Source organism: Patiria miniata, unplaced genomic scaffold (assembly GCF_015706575.1).
Source record: "Patiria miniata isolate m_02_andy unplaced genomic scaffold, ASM1570657v1 HiC_scaffold_26, whole genome shotgun sequence".
In the NCBI taxonomy this organism is placed as follows: Eukaryota; Metazoa; Echinodermata; class Asteroidea; order Valvatida; family Asterinidae; genus Patiria; species Patiria miniata.
This window is the reverse complement of record NW_024037065.1, coordinates 3476841-3496031: the sequence shown is the minus strand read 5'-3', so window position 1 is coordinate 3496031 and position 19191 is coordinate 3476841.

Genomic DNA, 19191 nt, shown 5'->3' with positions numbered 1-19191 from the left:
CTATCTGATGTAACCTTTCGTATTCAAGAGAAACCACGGACGAAACCTAAAGTGGTGCACTATGACAAGTTAAAACTGTACACCGGACCTACACTAGAAGACTGGAGAATCAAGTCAAAAGCGGGCCAGACGAGACAAATTGAGGAGCAGGACGAGAGACCTCAAGATTCGGCAATGGCCGAAGCGGACAAGATGGAACAGGCTGAAAGCCAGGGGAATGCAGACATCACGGAGGAAAACATCACTCAAGAAAACCCAGTAGAGATGGAAAATGGATCTGATGAAACAAGTCCGTCAGAAAATAATGAGGTGAGCGGAGGCCACCACCAGGAGACGGGAAACCCCACGGCAGGAAAAACGGCTCAAAGTTCCCCGAAAATACAGCGAAGATATCCCGTAAGGGATCGCAGACGTCCAATCCGACTGGAGGACTATGTGTAAATCCCGCCCTATAAGGGTGGCTGTGGAATTAATTGGAACTGAGTTGTGGATAAAGCGCCCTCATGAGTTTCCTGCGAGTCACCTATGGCAGGCGAAGTAATAAAAGCGTACGGCAAACCGATACTGCCTTGTGGGTGTAGCGCGCACGCACACGGAGCCGTGTCGGTGCGCGTGCCATTTCGCACCTAGACTTTGACCTGAACACATGAGCTGAGCTATTTGTCGACATCGTATTCCACCGACATCTATATTCCGCCGTATTCGATCAGCATTCCACCGACATCTATATTCCGCCGTATTCCATCAGCATTCTACCAACATCTATATTCCGCCGTATTCCATCAGCATTCCACCAACATCTATATTCCGCCGGATTCCTTCAGCATTCCACCGATATTCCACAGTAACTGTACATAGCCAGCAGAGTACCCCAAGGATCAGCATGCCAGACGAGAAGCGAGGGACCGGGAGTGAGAAGCGGACTGGAAACCAGCAGAGTCGTGATAAACCTGTCGAGGAGAGGGAGAGACGACCCGACAAGGACCACCGGCCAGATCCCCGCCGCGACAAACGGGAACCTCAGCATCGGTGTCCTCACCTGGGGTGCAAGACAGTGTGCACCCAAAAGTCCAATTTGTGCCGCCATCTCCGTGAGGTGCATCGCGATAAGGAGAGAAGATTCTTCTGTGATACCTGCGGAGACTACTTTGCCGGTGGAGAGACCCTGGAAAGACATATGAAGACACATAGCAAGAACAGCACACCATCACGCTCATCTCGCCCCGTATCTTCAACGCCAAAACCCCGCAAGACATCTTCATCACTGCCTTCACTTCCGCCGGAACCAACTCTCGAGCTGCTTGAAGAGCCTGCTACCCCCGCCTCAGCGTCTACCAGCACCGCTTCCCCACACCCGCGGGTTGGCGGGAAATGTCTCAAGAAGTTGATGAAGGAGCTCGAGAAGGAACCTCCTATGATGGCGGACTCCTCCACATCAGAGAGCGAGGTGGACACAGACCGGCAGGACAAAAACACAGGACACAACTCCGATAGGATTGAAACGACCATGACAACGACCTTCTACCGGAACGAGGTAGTAATCCACCAGGAGGAGATCAAGAGAAACTTCAATATGAACATTTAATTCTCTATATAACTTTGAGTACATGTACCTTTAACCGTGTCTTTGGTTGACACCCACTGTTTTTAACTCAGTTATAACCTGATACATTTTGTAAACTGTTTGTTTTATAACGTTAATTGTTCAGACCTTTTCATATATTTTTCGATAAAGTTATTTGTTGAGGATTGGTTATATAAAGTTATTTTGATGAGGACTTGTGTAAAGTTAATTGTTCGGGACTATTTTTTTATGAGGCTACTTGTTGAGGATTGTTAATTATTTAACTTTTGGGGAAGCCATACTGTTTATTTTTGTAATAGAAATTAAGGCTTATTGGAACAAAACTAAGTTAGTTTTCAGGGACTGAAAACTTTGAGAGGGGGGCTATGTGACGGAGCACCCACTGTCTGTATAATGACTGTATTACATCGAGTCACCCACACTTTGCATATTGGCAGATCCTGATCGCTGATTGGTCAGTTGGACTTGGGCACTATGGTATAGCAGACTGAATTTGTATTGGGGCCATAGGCTACCGGGTGAACTCAGGGGTATAAAAGCAGCTGCAGATGATTTAGAGATGATTCAAACGATAACTTAATGATTGGAACAAGTAATTGGGGTTCAAGTAATACTAGACAAATAAGGATGATGATGAGGATTGATTAAAGGCTTGACCATTGTTTGTGATTCCTGACTCTGATTCCACTCATTCCACTGGCTCAAATTATTGCTAATTAGACTACTAATCACCGAATATCAGGGCCAAAGTCCCAGGGTAGATAAGAGGGCCTGAGAGGATTACAAATCTCAGGGATTCCCCCTCCCTACTCCGCTTCCGCAATCCCATTCCACAAACACCTTCCAGCTTCCACCGGCGGTATTCCACCGAGGATTCCACTGACGGTATTCCACTGAGGATAACTTGTGCCGTGGCCCATCGCTGCGGGGACTGGACACCATCGAGGCGGCACGCTACCTATCAAACCAGCCTGACGAAGGAGAGCTGGCACGACAACGTCACAATATATTCCAGGAAGCCAGTTGTCAAAGAGGGGAGTTTTTTCATACTTTTACATAAGGAGCTAATTGAAAACCATTTTTGTTTTACTTGACAGGTAAGTTTCAGAGAAACGCGTCGATCGCAGGTGGATTTTTGTTTTTAAATAATACCAGGAAGCCAGTTGTGAGAAGAACAAGGCAGGCCAGAATCCAGTTTTTCGTAACGGCGACCTGTACATTAGTGGTCAGAAATATTACCCTCCTCTGCCCATCTCCAGCCCCACTAGGACTGACTAATATGGGTGGGATCATAATCACTTAATAAATGCAATTTATATTACTATTATTATTATTATTTACAAGTGTTTAATGCTTGGTGTAATTTAAGGTTGGTGTGTCCATGCTTGTGGAGTTTTTTTTTTCATGTCCTTCTGGCATCATGTTATGTTGTGGGTTGCTGCGCAAGAGATTTAGTTTTTTTTTTACTTTGGGTATGTCCAGTCCATAAAGTCAGGTTTTATTATCATTCCACATATGGATTTGTTGTGCTTCATTTATTTTGATGAAATTTTCAGAGGTGACTGAGAGTCATCATGCGACCTCACATGTCAAATTTGGGGGCGAACCGTTGCTGGATTCAGTTTTTAGGGTAAAAATTGTTGTTTTTTTTACTTGGGTATATGTCGAGTCCATAAAGTCAGGTTTTATCATTCCACCTATGGATTTGTTATGCTTCATTGATTTTGATGAAATTTTCAGAGGTGACTGATAGTCATCATGCGACCTCACATGTCAAATTTGGGGGCGAACCGTTGCATGGTTCAGTTTTTAGGTTAAAAATTGGGTTTTTTGTTCTTGGGGATATGTCGAGTCCATAAAGTCAGGTTTTATCATTATTTCCACCAATGGATTTGTTATGCTTCATCGATTTTGATGAAATTTTCAGAGGTGACTGAGAGTCATCATGCAACCTAACATGTTAAATTTGGGGGAGAACCGTTGCTCGGTTCAGTTGTTAGGATAAAAATTGGTTTTTTTTGTACTTGGGTATATGTCGAGTCCATAAGGTCAGGTTTTATCATTATTCCACCTATGGATTTGTAATGCTTCATTGATTTGGATGAAATTTTTAGAGGTGACTGAGAGTCATCATGCGACATCACATGTCAAATTTGGGGGCGAACCGTTGCTCGGTTCAGTTTTTAGGGTAAAAATTGGTTTTTTGTACTTTGGTATATGTCGAGTCCCTAAAGTCAGGTTTTATCATTATTCCACCTATGGATTTGTTACGCTTCATTGATTTGGATGAAATTTTTAGAGGTGACTGAAAGTCATCATGCAACTTCACAAGTCAAATTTGGGGGCAAACCGCTGCTCGGTTCAGTTTTTAGGGTAAAAATTGGGGTTTTTTTACTTGGGTATATGTCGAGTCCATAAAGTCAGGTTTTATCATTATTCCACCTATGGATTTGTTATGCTTCATTGATTTCGATGAAATTTTCAGAGGTGACTGAGATTTATAATGCGACATTACATGTCAAATTTGGGGGCGAACCGTTGCTGGGTTCAGTTTTTAGGGTAAAAATTGGGTTTTTTGTACTTGGGGATATGTTGAGTCCATAAAGTCAGGTTTTATCATTATTCCACCTATGGATTTGTTATGCTTCATTGATTTTTATTCACTTCAGATACGGTTACTGATCTCCCCTGATCTTTTAATCAATAGCAAACATTAGTAAATTTGCGCGCTGAAAATAATTATTTGTGCTCTACTTTGCCCCATTTTTATTGCTTCAACACTGACCAAAATAACAGCAAAAGCCCATCCACATACCGCCCTCTTGCGATAATAAACAGTCCGACGTAAAGCCAAACTTTCTCCCTGCTATGTATGGATTGCAACACATTTATATAACTGATAAACTTTTGTGATAATCAAGTTAACGAATTTGAGTTCTATTGACCTTTTTTGTGTGTCTGTGATGACTGTACTTAGTTTTTCTATGAAATGAAATGTGTTGCAGTTTAAAAATTATTGATTTTTCTTCAAGTTTCTACTGATGGGCGTCTACATAAATTTCATTCAATAGGCACCCCATATCATTGTGAAAACTGTTAACCAATCAGAGAGAGTGATAAAGACATGCAGCTGGCCTGGACTGTATATACTGTACTGCTAGGCTAGGCTAAGCTGCAGTTGGCAGTGGCCCTGGTGGTTTATGCCCTGTATATGTTTCAGCTAGCTCCCTGTATTAATTTTACGAATTCACTTGTGAAGTAAGCATACAGCTAGCTAGTACCTGAAAGGGGAGTCCGTGATGTCTAACATTGAGGACCGGTTTCGAAATTTGTTAACCAGGTTTAATACTGCAGTTGATAACGTTAGAGCCAGGCCCCAATCATCGAGTGCGGCAAGCCAGGACGACATGGACTATGTTGGCGGTGACCATCCTCAACCGAACGATAATAACGACCTTGTTTCAGGGTAGGTGGGTCTCTACATGTGGCTAGGCTGATACTATTGATTACTGTTCTATCCATCTGAAACCTAGACCGGGAGCTTAGGTGGAGTTTTATTTTCAATTTGAGAACAAGTTGATGGTAGTTTGTATCCCCCCATCCTCCTTTTTCTGCGTAACGTTAGTTTAAAAATTAAAAAAAACTCCCTTTTTTCTGCTAAACTTAGGGCATACATGTATACTTTATAGGCAGTGGATATTTGCCCGGTAACGTGCATGCCGCTGGGGCTTAGGGTTTCTCGTGTTGCCCCTGACGGTGATATTTGTTTACGGTGTTTTTGTGTTTGAAAGTGTCTTTCTCATATGTGAACTGCATTTTTTTTTAAATAATGTGCGTAAAATGTTTGTTGTTAGTGTATGCCGCTGTGGCTTAATTGGGCTTTGGTGCTGCCCATATTGCAACCGGTAAATGCCCTATCGATGGTATCTGGAATAAAAACACGCCTCTGTGGATGTGGCATCAACACAATGATTTGTTTTTATCCAATTTTAAATGGTAAAACTTTTTTGCACCTGATGATTGATGGGTGGGCCATCGGAGACAGCATATGGCGGGGTTATTGGGGGGCCTGACCAGGCATCCAGGGGGCACAGGAATGCAATCACATCATCATCATCATCATCATAAATCCATCTAATACTAGCCAATCTTAGTATAGATATGTGGGGGCCTCTGGTCACTTAAGCACACTTAAGCGAGCACATGATGGACAGTACCCAGAGGAACTGTCCTTGCAAATGTTTTTCCACCACCACCCAATACATCCGCCAGTTATAGTGCTCCAAGGTTTCAAGAGACTATATAAATTACAAGGATTAAAATGTTCGCAATTTTTAGGATACAGACAGCCTGCTCCTCATATTTATGGGGCAAATGAAACCATTCAATCCCTTGTTTTTCTATTTTGTTAGGCTAATTTGATACTTGGCGTAGCACTCTCAAGTGTCAAGAGGCTATGATGTGGGAAGTTATTTTTTTGTAATTCAAGTATAATTTTCATTTGTTATTATTGCCACATATCTCATGTTCATGTATTTCATTTATTGTCAAGCATATTGTGTATGTCGTGGCTTTGAGTCTCTGCTGTTGCCCACTACGGTTTGGTGTTGCCGTTATTAATATAACCATAATAATTGATAATTCAAAAGGTTTTCCCTATCATTGGTAATGTGGCTATAAAACACAATGATTTGTGCGTCGCCAGAATTTTTTTGCAGAGGGGCAAAACATTTTTCCCCGATATACCTGGATTTTTCCAGCATATGAACTGAGACTATGCTGGTCGAAATGTGTTTTTTTTATTTTTACATTAAACCCCCTCCCCCTCCCCCCCCCCCCAAAAACCCCTTTCATCAACTTAAATATGCTGTGATTTCTGGGCGACGGAGGCTGCCGCGGCGTCATGGGCAGACTAATTAAGCTTTGTTTAGGTTGTCGGTACATAGGTAACTGTTGCAGTTGTACTCCTATTGGAAAATTTTAGTGTGTTTTTATTTATACATTATTCAATATTTTTCTTTGACAACTCCGATGTTTATGTACCCAAAATGATTTTAAAAAGACTGTGCACACCGGTGAATCATTTATTATTCATTAGTTAAAGAATAATGTAACCAATTGGGTTAAATAGCGAATATCTGTTCTGTTTGTGCACTATACAATTGACAAGGCCACTTAAGACAAGCTCGAAAAGATCTGGGAAGTTGCAGCTCGATTGTAGACCGTTGTAGCTTATACATAATGTACATGATGTAACTTAGGTATGTTCTTAAAATTGAAAAGGATTCCTTTTGCTGAACGTCAGTTGGTGCATGGAACGCGTTTGCATGTGGAACACCCAATTTGTGAGCCCCCATGTGAAAATGATTGACCTCGATCTTGCCCCAATTCCACAACTGCAAAAAAAAAATGGTAGCTGGTAAATGGAGACCTGAAGCACGTGTTGTTGCAAGGGCTAAAGGGACAAGGTGATTGATTGCCAAAGAAGACATGGCTGGAACAAACCATAGAGCTAGCTCTATTTCCCACAGTGGTCTTAGAAATAGATTGAGTACCATGCTGCATTACAAAAATGTACACATCGAATCATTGCTCTTTGAATAATATATTCTAATCTTACAAATGATTACTCTAAATTTAACTCTTATCAAAAAAAACCACCATGGTTCGAAAATTACATCAGTTAAGTGTAACTGGAAGTAAAATTTATCAGATTTTCGCGAAAGGTATTAAAAAAACAGAAGAGCAAAATAACGGCTCTGCACATTTGCAATTAAATTACTCCAGAGCAAGGAACATAGATAATGGTTACGACGCAACACACACACAGATGCGACGGTCGCAAAAGTCCATCACCGTTTCGGTGATCACATTAGATGCCTCTTTGGCGTTACTGTTTTGCCAAAAGCGGCATTTAATCGGTGATGGACTTTCGCGATCGGTGATCAAAGCTGCGATGACCAGTCGTTGAGTAAAAGTCAATCACCGATCGCGTAAGTCCATCATCGCTCGTGAATATACATCACCAGTAAAAGTCCATCACCGATCGCGAAAGTCCATCACCGATCATGAATACATCACCGATTGCAAAAGTGTATCACCGATTCGATGATCACATTAAATGCCTCTTTGGCGTTCCATACTCACCTGCATGCACACTTGTCGCCTGATGATTGCCTTATATGGACATGCCTCATGCACTCTAGAAAGTTCTATCTATAATTAGCTGTATCTATAATTAGCTGTGCAAGCACTGTACTGTGTATTCTTACACTGCTTTGATTATGCAATAATATATGAGCTAACAGCCAAGGTATGTCTCTGAGTATAAATTATTTATCTTTGAAGGATAAAATATATCAGCACAGGTGAATAATAGTATAGATTTGCTGTCCACATCGGGAACTCGTCACATTGTCAACTACCCCAGCTACTGCTACTTTTTCAACATTACATCGGGATCCACACAGACTGGCACAAAGGGCACATTCGATTGCAAAAGTGCCAAGAACCACCATCAACAACAACAATTTTATGATTCAATTCACAGTATGTTACAGATTATCAAACTGACCATCTCCCAAAGAGGTAAAACAAATCAGTGAGGTCTACTACCGGTAATTATGAACAAAATATTAAACTGCCTGAAAATAAACTTTTAGATCATCCGGTGTCATTAAATAATTACTCCTATCAACAGAAAAATGCATTGTTTAAATATGTATAATTAAATAACAGTGTAAAAAAAAAAATACACAAAAAATTTCAGAAAGATGTCAAGTTTGTTGCAGTGTTTCTTAAACCCCATTGCAAATTGCAAAGTTATTATATGTCAAATATAAATGGGTAATAATGTTGATGAAAGAGGGCGATATAAAGAGGGCCATAAAGTTTTACACGTTTGGAGGCATCATCTTTAATTTGGACCGCATAGATTTAGGAGAAATGCCCATCCTTGAGTTGCCTATTTGTTCTACTTCGTTTTATTCTAGATTGCAGCAGTTTTCCCAGCAACGGTTTGATGAAAGTAGGGCAGTGAACAGCCGCACCATTTCACTTCATATGAGGGTGCTGCCAAAGAGATGTGTTAAGTTGAACAGATCACTGCAAAACCAGCACAGAGGTATAAATTTCATTTTTTATCAATACATTTTTTGTAGAGTATACAGGATTCCAAGGGCATCAATCCCTTCTTAAAATGGGGGGGGGGGGCAAACAATTTGTGTATTTCCTGAAAGATTCATTTACATGAATTGGGATCCACTCATTTCTTTCTGGATGAAACAGTTCACAAGCTTCATTTGGTAATTTAATGAGTCAGATCTTTTCATCCATTGTGCAAAAAATAATTTCCATTACACATGATTCAATCTTGTGTTTTCTTTATAGTGGGTTTAATTAATTAACTGTTTTGTATACAACGGAACTGTTTTTGTTTTTGTAATTTTTTTTCCAACTCATTTGCCATAGGATAACACATATTTTCATTCATACTTACTTAGACAACCATGAGATATCTTGCACTGAAACTTTTTCTCATTTTGCCTTATATCTCCAGAAATGTATGTCCGATTGAATTGAAACTTAGTACACAACTATTCCGGGAAATGTTACACTGAAAAATGGCAGTCATGTGGTGATGACATTATCACGTGATTTTATCGGAATTAATCAAATTTTTGGACCTTTAATTTATATCTCATGAACTAAAAATCAGAATTGTATGACTCTTGACTCGGACTCGGACTTGAGTCTGACTCGAGTCCCATTTCCTGTGACTCGGACTCGGACTGGAGTCACGATGACAAATGACTTGGACTCGGACTCGACCCAGAGGACTCGGACTTGGACTTGCACTCGAAACTCAATTAAAAATTACCACAAATCACCTGTGTTTTTTTTTTCAATAATATAATTACAATTTTTGGAGACGATCCTCTCCTGAGCAAGCGTTAGGCCTATAGTTTGTGCGGTGCAGAAGAAACGCATCTTCATACACAGCACGTGTGACTTGCTTGTTTCCGATAATATTGGTGTTTTTTTTTCAATTAATTTATTGAAAACATTGTACCCCAGCGTCCACAAGCTTGATATCCAGACTCTGGTGCCTGACCTAAGTTCATTGAAGTAGAGAAAAGCTGTAAAAAAATTTACACTGTGAGGTTTTAGCAGCACCTTTCATTTAGTTTCAATATTTATTGGGTTATTTCACACTTAACGAAAAATAGAAGTCTAACAAAAAAAGATATTTGAAACACCTGAACTTTAAATACAAAAGTTAGGCCAATACAAGTTTTGTCTGAATTGCCTTCATAACTGTTTCTGCAAATGAACTCCTCATTTCGAGAGAAAATTAGAGAAAAGCTGTGGGGGAAAATGGAAATTTACAGCACCTTGAAATGTTCGTATTTCCAATACTACATCAAAGGTGACTCTGAATCTCTGAATTCCCTAAAATGTACATTTTTCAATACAATGTTAGAGTTGACTCGTGACTCAGACTTGGACTCTACATTTGTGACTCGTGACTCGGACTCAGACTTGACTTAAAAAAGCCGAAGGAGTTGACGCCTCGCAACTGGGAAATTGACAGAGAGTCAACTCCTTCACCTCCTGAATAGGTGTGCCGGGGTACACCCTCAATGTAGCCCTTTGAAAGCCATTGGAACCTACAGGATAATCAGTGAGTGAAATTAGACAAAAAATGGATAAATATCAGTCGATCAGTTGGTATCAGTCGATGACGTCATCGTGACGTCATTGTATCGGGTCTGCAGAGTGCGAGCTGTTTCCCCGATGTATGGTGTACATGTCATGATGTCATGATGAATTTAAAAAAAAAACATGATTTTTTTTGAAACAAATCTATCACGGCTGTTCCAGCGCAAAATAATGGCGCCCTCTGTCGTTCTAATCGCGCCAATCGAAAATTTCCGTAAAATGACGTCACCGACACTCTTCGTGGGTCGGGCCAAGCGAGTTTCGTATCATGAATATTTATATCTGGTAATATTTGGAATGTCATTGGTAGATTAATCGGTCAAAGTTCAAAATGTTTCTTATTCAAAAGGTTGTTATTTTCCCCTTATTTTCATATATGAATATCAGCTCATGAATATTAAATTACTGAAAACGGCGTCCGTCAAAACTGGTGTTCGACCGAACTGATTATCGCGGTGTGCGGTCATGTGACAAATTTGTCACATTCAAAGCTGTTTTTCTCCAAACAAGAGGTTTTCCCCGATGTAAGGCCCACGTCAACTTTGTTTTGGAGATACGTGCTGCATATGTGTCCGGTTTGAAGGTAAGGCCAGCGGTAGATTTGTTGATATTTAGGTGCAAAAAGTGACATATTTTCGTGTGTGCGCGGAATGCCAACCGGTCGAGTTGGTTGTAAAGCGTACATGGTACGCGCGTGTGTATCACGCATAGCCCAAGCGCTTGATGGTTTAGAGACAACTCGACCGTTTGCGTGTTCATGTATTTGTACAGGCACGCGTGCGGATCTAACCCGTACCTAGGTTTGTGCATGTGTGGACGAAGTTCCTCCATTGGCGTGATGCATATGTACATGACATGACATGTCGTGTATTGTGCTACAACTTTGTTATACATGGAAATATTTCCATGCATAAATTACATCAACATGATCAACTAGGCCTTAATTGGAAGGTAAAAAAAATGCTATTTGCACGATTCAGTATAAAATCAATAAAAACAATACGAACAGGTCATGACAACAGAGAGAGAAAAATGCCCCCCCCCCAAAAAAAAAATGAACATTTCATAACAATTTGATTCTGACATGAACAGGATGAAAGTAGTTAACATGTCGGACTAAATCTTTTTAATTGTACATGCCACCTTTCGTGTTCGCAGAACGTATTCTGGCATGTCTGACGTTGAATTTATTTCAGGCTTTGCATAATTATTCAGTAATGCTTAGCCAAATGCCAAATCCATTTTCATGTAAACACATTAGTGCCTCAGCTTCATGGGGACATGAAAAAAATTGGCAATTCTAAATTGAGGTGTTTTGTTTCTGTGTGATCCTGTACCCCCACAAATGGATCTTTTTTTTTCTAGATCACCAACCTTCCCAAATTTTCCAGCCACTTTAGACTTTGCACAGGCCTTATTGTGCAGTGTGCACCCCCCCCTGATAAAGTAATGGTGTCATGATACATCATGTACATGTGACATGCACCACTGTTTTAGTGTTGGCGGTACATGTAGAACTTTGAATGTATGGCTACATTTCTCCCATGCCCCACCCCCACCCCACCCCCTAATAAAAGCAATTGTACATGTGATCCTGTTTTCTGAAAAAAACATTTTGTTATGATTTTTCAGGAAGTTTGCAGTATCATTCACCTGACAAGAGGGTTTCTCGTATCTTCTGGAGCTCTGGTGAGATGGTGGTGTGATGAGCCGTTGACTCCTAGTAATGAGCCGTAGCGTACAGTAGAAGTGAATCTTTCATCCCACGTTTGTGCATGGAGGATCAGGATTTCACAGACATGAGCATGTGTTGGGTGTATTTTTGGTAACTGAATGTGTGCAAAACTGTGTGATGCCATGTGCACTGCTAGATTTGAACAAACCCTGCACCGTCTTGATCCGACACATTAAGAACTTCTATTGTCTACTTGCCAAGGAATCACTCTGGAATTTAAGCTCAGGATTCACACGTCACACATGATCACTCGCGATGGATTGGTTCTCGCTCCCATAATATCGGACATGTTTACATTTTAATGCCCATTTATGGCCATTGACTGGATCACCTCTGCACATGTGCAGTACAATTTTGTTTTTTGGAAAATGATATTTACATTCTGATTTCTCGTGCATGGCCATCGCAAAACTGACTCGTACATGAACCATAAACAGTAGGCAAAATGGTCATGTCTCTACTGAAACTGCATTAATGACAACATTGTTGCCACTTTGAATGGGCTGGATCCATGCTTACATTATCATTGTGATTTTGTACATAAGGGCAGAATTGTGACCTAGGCTAATTTGTATACATTGGTAGGAATTCCTCCAGGACTACTGCGAACGACACTCCCAAGTGCCAAAATTATGAATTGAAATACAACTGGATATTAACTTTTATTGAAAATCAACTAATTGTTGACACTACTAAAATGCTATTATTACATTAGATATTTTTATCGGCGCTTTTTAAGTCAAGTAAGTCAATAGGCTACTAATAACAAGTTTTAAGTTGGCCTTCTTTTCCATACTTTAAAACAGATGAGACTTTTACGTGTACATTGTATGTGGATTGCTTTTTTAGGTGTACTGTGACCAATGGGAGACCAAAGGATTTCACTAAATTGGCCGCCAACTTAAATAATGAAATAAAGTAAAAAATAAATATTACCCTGCCAGTTTTTAAATCTAATATTCAATTGGAGTCTGCCTTTGCTTGTGCCACATGCAATGATTGGCTGCAGCCTCTACTATCTCTGGGGGAATGCGGCAATCTCTATATATGCTGTGTGATGTCATGTGGCCATAGATTTCAGCAACCTTGCTGGTTACTTTTGCTTCTTGGAAGGGTTCTGGACAGAACTGTTGTGCTGACCTGACTCGAAACTGTAACCGACCCAGCCAAAAACCAACTTTGTGTTTGGTCGGGTCGGTTTGTCCGTCATTTCAATTGGGTTGGTTAGTTTTGTGTTTGAAAATTTGTGGATCAGGTCGGATCGGGTCAATTCAAAACCCGAAATAAACGGGGAAAAAAGATGGAAACAGTTTGGAAATTAACACAGCGCAGGATTTGGATTATATCTATAATGTTTCGCATCGGTTTGGCCTGTAGTGGACCCGACCCGAAGCAAAACACTACTGGACAGGGAGGTTTTCGAAGTTTTCGAGGTTTGGATGAAGCTAATCTAGGGCACTTGTGGACATATGCAGGACTGCATTTGCTCGAGTTTTCCTAATAGCCCGAACAGTCCTGAATCCTGGAATTTTAATACGACCCCCCCCCCCACCCAGGGAGTTAGGGTTAATGAAAAATGTTTGAAGTGATAAGTGTTGCACCCGTAGTGGTTTTACTTCATGAATATTGCTGTGCAAATAGGGGCAGGATATTGTTTCTTTTATGAAATGTTTAAACAATTGCAAGCAAACTTGGAGCATTACATTTGTTCATATAATCATAAGGCCGTCTGACCTACAGGAGTCTGATGTAGAAAGCTCATCCTGCCTAATATTATTGGTGTTCGTACAACATTATTTGTATTCTTAACATGCATGATCTGGCCGGAGTTCTGCTGAATATTTCCCCCACAAACAACCGGCCTGTGACTCTCAGCGCACGGTTTCGCTGCGCTGCAGTTCAGCGGGTAGGGCAGTGCGACAACGCCGTGTTAACGCCGCGCGTGCCCCGGTGGTGTGTGCATGCGTTCACGCCCTACAGCTATTGTGCCGTGTGATGTGCGTGTATACCACACGGTGTTCGTGAAAAGTGGCTGTATTTTAACGGTTCTAAAAAAAAATCTACCGCTGGCTTTCGCATGAAACTTGATGAGTCATTTAAGATGGTCCTTATTTACAAGAGTGACCAAGGAATATTTGGGGAAAACTTGGTATCAATAATAAAACGGGATTTTCGTCGGGGATTTTTAACAACTTCCAAAACAAACAGCGACAGAAAACCTTACGCACGAAGCGTAATCAAACCTGATTTTTACAGGTATTTTGAACTTTATGGGCGAGCTCAATCTCCCGATGTGTGGAAACTCACGTTAGAATTATCTGTCAGAATTATAGTATGGCACCATAAGACATTGTGTGAGTCATGATTTAGGGGCAAGTTTGGGGCATGTTTTTCGTGTTTTGTTTTCGTGAAAATTTAGGACGCCATCTTGAATTTCCAAAATTGCATGACGTCATCACTTTGATACACTTGAGTAAACAAACGCTGTGCGGACAAAATTGCTCAAGTTAATTACGTTATGTCTATGGGATTGAAACGGCCGTGCTATGCAAATGTACGATCGTTATGAAATTTTTGAGGGTAGGTAGGCAATGGTACAAGTAGTCAAAATCTGCAATGACGTCACGATGACGTCATCGACTGATACCGACTGATCGACTGATATTTATGCATTTGTTTTCTAATTTCACTCACTGATTATCCTGTAGGTTCCAATGGCTTTCCAAAAGCTACATTGAGGGTGTACCCCGGCACACCTATTCTTGAGGTGAAGGATTTGACTTTCCGTCAATTTCCCAAGTTGCGAGGCGTCAACTCCTTCGGCTTTTTTAAGCTCGACTCATCAAGCCACTTCCATAGTGTGTTTCCGGCTCCAGCCACTGCCCTACAGCTAAAAAAGTGGAACATTATTAGAACATCAGCCGATCGGAGTGGAGCTTCAAAGGGAAATCGCTCAAAAATATGGATAATGCCATCTGTGAGTAAGCTAAGACATGACGCACACGTAGAAGTGTTCCCTAAACAAGCCGGCTTTCACCATAACAATGAGCCTTTATGTATATGAACTCAACTGTACTGAACCAGAAGGGCTATAAGAAAATGTGTCATGGACAATAATGTTGTTCTATTTCAGTTTGATGTAGATGACGGCGCTGCTACTAGTGGAAGTTCCACCCTGTCCACTGCTCCAGTTGGTTGTGCTACTAGTGGACGTTCCACGCTGTCCACTGCTCCAGTTGGTCCCGCTACTAGTGGAAGTTCCACCCTGTCCACTGCTCCAGTTGGACCTGCTACTAGTCGACCTTCCACGCTGTACACTGCTCCAGTTGGTCCTGCTACTAGTCGACCTTCCACGCTGTACACTGCTCCAGTTGGTCCTGCTACTAGTCGACCTTCCACGCTGTACACTGCTCCAGTTGATCCTGCTACTAGTGCAGATTCACCTTCTCTGGTTGGCTTTGCAGCAGTTGGTCTTCCTTCCAACGGTCTGGATGGATGTAATGTAAGATGATGTATCAACCCACTTTGTTGTAAATGTAGTAAAAAAAGCTGCGTCGCTGTACTACTTTTCGGGCAAACTCCATTCCAGAAACCGTCCAGAGACTGTCTAGGGGTCTAAGTCATTAAGGTCCAAAATCACAACCTGTATTATAGTATCTTTCCAAAGTCAAATTCACGCTCTTGCCTCCTAACCCAAACCATAACCAGTGTCCACATTGTGACTGTTTTCACACCTCTCCAAAATCACATCTAGAGTTAAGTTATATACACTATTACTATACCTCATAAATATTCCTGAGGCAGCCAAGGCATTCCATTGGTCCAATTCAGCAAGTCATTGCCATGTGATAGTTTTACTGTTTCCCTGCGTCTTCGATAGGGTGTGTGACGCTCAAAAACCAGGGACGTACTACATGTATCACACCTTTAGCTCGACAAATGCGCTTTCCTTTTGGCACATCAAATGCCGTCTGACGGTGCTCCCTTTGTGGTATTAACCGAGAAAGAGCTGTTGAAATTTTAGACAAACAGACGCTAACAATTTATGAGTTATAGTAAAACAATACATGATTTTGAACATGATTTTTCATGGAAATAGTGCGGTGTTAGATTGATTGTTTTGCCTTGAGTTATAGTATGAGTTATAGTAAAACAATACATGATTTTGAACATGATTTTTCATGGAAATAGTGCGGTGTTAGATTGATTGTTTTGCCTTGGGAGATGTCCAAATCATCCAACACCTTGGGTCATTAGTTTTCATTTAACATCTCACCCACAGATTCTGTGTCCCAATTGGCCAAGAGTGTCACATGGTGTTTTGTAAATTTGCTATATTTCCGTGCACGGCCAAAAGGAATATACTCTAGCAACCAAAGTACTATTTGGGGCACTGTTTGTGCAAATGCATGCTGTTGTGTGCATTGAGTGTTGTGCGTTCAAACATTTCGTGAATGGGTGGCTTGAAAGCGAGAAAGATATTTCCATCAATTTCGTAATAGAGGTTCATTTTTACCATATTGAGATTTAAATAGTTACAGAAATTACAACCAAGCAGAGTTTGTGGGAAAGGTGTTATAAAACAAATACTGACTGCTTTATGGTAAAACAAGCCAGCTCCCTCGGTCATCCATGGAATGTTCTAGTTCTCATCGATCGGCTTCGCCTTGGACACTGGATATGATTTCGGTTTAACCCGCCAGACAGTTGGTTATGATTTTGGCAAGGTGCTAACAGAGGATGTGAACTGGGAAAGTAGGGACCTCATCCTGGATTTGATTTCTGGCTCGGATACATGACCAAGGCTTGTCATCACATTTCTGGAAAAATCACTCTCAGGCCATTCAGTGTTAAATGAAATGTTGACTTTTTTTTAACTTGCCAACAATGATGGGATTTTGAAGGGCTCAATTTACCCTGAAAATTTCTTCTAAATATTGGAAGATGTTATTTTGCCATGTATTGTGTTGCTATTGCATTGTACTGTATTTTGCTATTGTAGGAATTGTACAGACAATACCAAAATTGTTAGTGCAATCCCCACAAAAATTATAGATTGTCCTTACTTCACAATCAACTCTAGATCAATGGAGACCTTCTTAAAATTTTCAAGTAATTTCATTTAAAAATCTGATTAACTCTTCACTGTAAAGAGGTTGTGAAGAATTTTCTAAAATCTTTTATTTAATATTTCAGGATGCAAGACTTTACGAAGAATGCGAGCAACGCTGTTCATATGAACGGAGACTGGTATCTGGAGTGGACTCCTATGTGACAGACAATAAGCCACCGTAAGCTTTGCAGTAGCTATTGATTTCAAACTGTAGGGCTGTAGTTGAAGCATAAATTAAGTTCAATCCAATAACGTGTGTGTTAGCGCCATGTGAATTAATCCGTTTTGAGTAGTTTAATTTCCAAAAACTTTAACTTCACGGTTTTAACTTCACTCTCCTGCCAACAGTAGCTCTTTATTTTCAGGAAATTAGCTTGACTCTATTTGTGGTCATACATGTACTTGTCATGAATTAGCAATGAGAACATTTTGCAGTGATCGCTGAAGTGTATGGGCAGTAAAGATAATGTTTGATATTGGACTAAATGTTAATAAACTGATTACAGTGCACATTCTGGACCATTAAGCAAGTACATGGAAAAAATTATCATAAATTCACCGCAGATAAACACCTTACAAATAATGTGATGATAATGTAATGTCCTTTATGCACACATCACAATGTAGTCTGGGTGCAGAAACTGATACTGAATTAGGTTGACAACATTGAAAAAAAAAATAGGAACAATTTGGCACTGTCAATGAGACACATGTTTATTCTTGCACCGATTAAAGCCAAGTCAGCAACAAAGTATAAATATTTATGTAAAAATGAAAAATATTGAGTTACCTTTGGTAAAAAGCTGACATTTTACAATTTGACAAGGTTGATTGACAATAATTTAAATTTTTGACCCCTTGTGTTGTCATGAAACTTTCTTTACAAAAGGAAGTTTCCCTCTCTTTTCAACCCAATAAAGTTATTATTTAATACTGACACAATTTGCCGACAATTTAGGCCCAAAAAAAAAAAAATTGGTTTCCGGTATGGAGCTTGCCCTAATAGTGGTGCGGTGACGCGGCTTTTTTTTTTTTTTTTTAACCTGTTTTTTTTTGCTTCAAATGTCGGCTGATGACTGCAAAAGGTGCCAGACTAAACTAAGTGCAAATATTATGGGAGACCGGAGAGGCCACATAAAGCTTATTCTCGATCATAACCCCATCTAAAAACACGTTAAAATTGTGCAGCAGCAGGCTTCCAGTCAAACCAGTGAGTTTGGCGGTTTTGAGACATCATCTGTCATTAAAAAAAAACCCTTTTTCATTTTGCCGACGCGCATGGCTACGGCGACGCGCTCGCATACCAGAAACCGAAGACTTTTTTTGGGGGGGGGGGGCCTTAGCACTTAGCATCAGGATTTTGCAAAATCTATTTTTCCTTTTTTTTCAGTCGAGAATCATTAGTTGCAATACTTCAGCGACTCAAATGCAGTTTTGAAGAGGATGATAAAATTCAACTCACAGTTGAACGTGACCAGGCTTTGGACACTATGCTGGATATCATCATGAAAGCGATATTCACACCGAGCACACTCATTGGAATTACTTTCCGAGGAGAGGACGGTGTTGACGCAGGAGCATTACAGTCTTCATTTTTTGAAGTGGTAAAATCTCAACTAGGAAATTTACCAGTGTTCATTGAACAACCAGATGGCCTGCATCTGCAGCTAAATTATGAGTGTAAGTACATTAAGGGTTATTTATAACAGACATAACAATCACCTGTAGTGTTCCCTAAGGTTTCAAAAACACACATTACTTTCAATTACTAAAAGTTAGTTTAAAGTGAAAATTTAATTGCTGCTACACATTTTGCATCTAGACAACTTTCAACATATATTTTCTCCTTGGTAAAAATCGAACTCCAGTTGTTTTTAAAAAGTACCACTTCAACGATCTACTGTCGCCGCTTTCAACATTTTTTTTTCAAATGGAAGGTGTCAAGTTAACAAGAACAGGTGTTTGTCGTTGGCATTGGCTAGTAACTAAATTTGTGAATAGTTCTTTGATAACTGAACAAAAACAATTTCTTTAACT